Raw genomic sequence first — 3,887 nt, 5'->3', positions numbered from 1 at the left:
GGAGATTTGGGGAATGGGTGTGAATATGTGTACATATAACATTCCGTTGTATATACCCATTATATACAACGGAATGTTATTCAGTCATGAGAAAAAAGGAAACCCTATCATTTGTAACAACATGGTGAAACTTGAGGGCATGATGCTAAGCAAAATGTCAGAGAAAGACAAAAACAGTATGATATCACTTACACATGAAATGTTAAAAAGCTAAACCCCTCTTGTCCAATGCCACCAACATGGTGTTTAGGTGTTTTTATAGAGGCTGGCCAGATGGCCTACATCTCCTTTGGCCTTCGTGCCGGGAAGATGGTCCAGATTGTAGATGTTATTGACCAGAACAAGGCTTTGGTTGATGGACCTTGCGTTCAGGTAAGGAGACATACTATGCCTTTCAAATGTATGCAGCTCACTGACTTCATCCTCAAGTTCCCACAGAGTGTACACCCGAGGTATGTCAGACAAGCCTGGCAGAAGGCAGACACCGGTAGGAAATGGGCAGCCATAGGGTGGGTCAAGAAGATTAAAGCCAGAGAAAGGAAAGCCAAGATCACAGATTTTGATCACTATAAAGTCATGAAGGCAAACAAATAGAGGAATAGAATAATCAGTCTTGAAGTTATAAAACTACCAAAAGCAGCTGTCCTGGAAGCTTCTCCCAGAAATATACCCACTGCTAAGGGTTCAGCTGGAGGAGCTGATGCAAAGTTTCCAGGAAAAGTGCTTGCTGCTGCAGGCAAAAAGGCTACAGCCCAGAAGATTCCTGCCCCAAAAGCTGCGGGCCAGAAGGCAGTGTCTCTCAACCCTCAGAAGGGTCAGAAATCTCCAGCCCAGAAAGCTCCTGCTCCAAGGCACCTGGCAAGAAAGCATAAAAGCATAAGAGGCTAGTATAAGTAAGTAATATAGGCTCTTTTTGACACATGCACGCACACAGAAGCCAAACTCCTAAAATGGTATAAATTTATGGTTGTAAAAGAAATACGTTTGGGGGAATCTATCGTCCAGCATGATGACTATAGTTAATAGTACTGTATTATATACTTGAAATGTGCTGAGAAAATAGATTATAAATGGTTGGCAACAAAAAGAAATAGTAGTTACTTGACTTGATGGAGGTGTTAGCTAACACTATGATGATAATCATTTTGTAGTATGTGTATGAAATGAACATGTACACTTAAAAAAACTTTTTTAAACTTTATTCATTTTTGAGAGACAGAGGGAGACAGAGCACGAATGGGAGAGGGCAGAGATGGGGAGACACAGAATCTGAGGCCGGATCCAGGCTTTGAGCTGTCAGCATAGAGCCTGACGTGGGGCTCAAACCCATGAACCTGTGAGGTCATGTCTGAGCTGAAGTTGGACGTTTAACCAACTGAGCCACCTAGGCGGCCCTCAACATGTACACTTTATTTATTTATTTTTTTTAATGTTTTATTTATTTCTAGGAGAGAGAGAGAGACAGCGTGAGCAGGGGAGGGTCAGAGAGAGAGGGAGTCACAGACTGAAACAGGCTCCAGGCTCTGAGCTGGCAGTCAGCACAGAGCCCGACGCGGGGCTCGAACCCACGAACCGCAAGATCATGACCTAAGCGAAAGTCGGACGCTTACCCGACTAAGCCACCCAGGCGCACCTCAACATGTACACTTTAAACTTATACAATATTATATGTCAATTATATCTCAAAGCTAAAAAACACATGTTTGATGGAGGTAGTCTGTCAAATCATTCAAAAAAACTTGATTTCTAGGACACCCGGGTGGCTCAGTCTGTTGAGCGTCTGACTTCGGCTCAGGTCATGATCTCATGGTTCATGGGTTTGAGCCCCAAGTCGGGTTCTGTGCTGACAGCTAGCTCAGAGCCTGGAGCCTGCTTCAGATTCTGTGTCTCCCTCTCTCTCTGACCCTCCCCTGCTCACGCTGTCTCTCTCTCTCTCTCTCTCTCAGAAATAAATAAAACATTAGAAACTTTTTTAAAAACTTAATTTCTATTCTTAAAGACAATGTCACTTTTTCATTCACAGTAGACAAATTGAGTGCAGAAAGAAGATGGTGTAGGTAAATGAGATCTTAATGAATGCATATTAAAAGTAAAAATAGAAAATTATAATAATCAAGATGAAAAATTGAACTCCTCTAAAAGGTTTAGATAGTAAAAGAATCAGTTTATTATTAAAAGAGTTTAATTTCTCTTAAAATTATCATCAAATTATAACAGCATTGCTATTTGTTGACATTTTCTTATGTCAGATTTTCATTTTTCTATGAAACGTTAATTTTGTTAGAAGAGCCAGTGCACATAATTGGCATTTTACTTTAATAAATTCAAATATAGGTCTTTAGAAATTTTTATTGACAAATCAATGAATCTGTAGAAAAAAATTACTTCCATCTACCAAAAAATTGTCTATTTGTAGGTTAACAAAGGGAATACAACTATTTCAAATATTAAAAGTTATAGTTATGTATTTACTCAGAAAGAGAACACAGGTGTAAAGTATTTTATGTGACTGAAAAATGTTATAATATGCTATCTTTCCCCATAAATTTGTACATTTCGCTGAATTTGACTAAAATTTTGGCAAATAGTTATTAGCAGTATTTTCTGAAGTTATAGATGCTTTTTTAAATTTATTATTTGTAGTTTAAAAATTATTATGTGTCTTTATTTTTCCTACGTATACCACTAAAAGTGTGCCTTTTTGATATAGTTTCATAAAACAAGTGTTTTAGATTTGTTATTCATCCATACAGGATATATTTTGTCTTTGCTTTACACTCCTATTTTACTATAGATTTCTTTTAATCTCTTTGGATTTATTTTGTTTTTCAAACTTCAGATGGATACTATGCATTAGATTTTAGCCTTGCCTCTTTCTCTAAATATATACTGTAAAATAATTTTCTCTAAATATAACTTTTTTGAAACTATCTAGGGATGTAAATTTCCACTGAAGCACCATTTCAGTTGAAACTCATGTCTTGATATAGGTTTTTCATTATCCTTTAGTTCTAAGTGCTTTTAAATTTCTATTATGATTTTTTAAACTGCAAATTATATAGCAATGTAATTTTGAATTTTTAATACTTAAAGGGTTTTTCTTAGCTATTTTTAAAAATGACCATATTTCTTAATTGCACTGTCAAAAAACCATAATGAGTGATACCTTCACATTCTAATATGTTGAGGCTAACTTTCAGACTACATTTTTAAATGGTACATGTGTGCATAAGAATGTGTATTTCCTAACTTTGACATGTGGAATTCAATGCTGTACTAAGTAAAACCTGTTCAGATCTTATATATTCTTATATAGGTGGAAATCAAGTGCATGTCTATACCCCAACAAACATAGTCAATGTAAATGTAATTTAAAACATAATATTTAAAATAGTGTTAGAACACAGTAGATACCTAGAATTTTTTTGTAAATGTGTTTTTCTTTTTTTATAATTTTGAACTATTGGATTATAATAAACATATAGAAATGTGCACCTATCATAAGTAAACAGTTCAAATGTTGAACATTCCTTAGAACACAGATTGAGAAACAAAGTCAGTTACCTTGATTTCTCTTGAACCCGTTCCAGTCACTAACCTCCACCAAGTAAAATGAGTCACCTGAATTTTAAATGGCATGTACAAGTGTGATCTATTTTTTCATCATTTGAATGATATTCTACAGTCATATTTTGTCAAGCTGTTGTCACTCTACATTATTTGCAAGATTCACCCATATTGTGGCTTGTAATTACGGAATGTCCTTTCTCATTAGTGTATGTCATAGTGAGAATACATTTATCAGTTCTACTGTTGATGGATGATAGTATATCTTCAGATTTTAGCTGTTACAAACAGTGATGCTATAAATGTTCTAGTACATGTCC

The 3,887-nt window shown here is 35.7% G+C and overlaps 1 pseudogene; it reads left to right on the top strand.

Moving 5' to 3' along the window:
- Window positions 1-228: 228 nt before the first annotated feature.
- LOC144227298 (large ribosomal subunit protein eL14 pseudogene) lies at window positions 229-888 on the top strand (annotated as a pseudogene).
- The last annotated feature ends 2,999 nt before the right edge of the window (window positions 889-3,887 follow it).

The sequence above is a fragment of the Crocuta crocuta genome, unplaced genomic scaffold (assembly GCF_008692635.1).
Source record: "Crocuta crocuta isolate KB4526 unplaced genomic scaffold, BGI_CrCroc_1.0 scaffold223, whole genome shotgun sequence".
In the NCBI taxonomy this organism is placed as follows: domain Eukaryota; kingdom Metazoa; phylum Chordata; class Mammalia; order Carnivora; family Hyaenidae; genus Crocuta; species Crocuta crocuta.
Note: the sequence above shows the minus strand (reverse complement) of the source record. Positions and strands in the feature narration are given on the sequence as shown.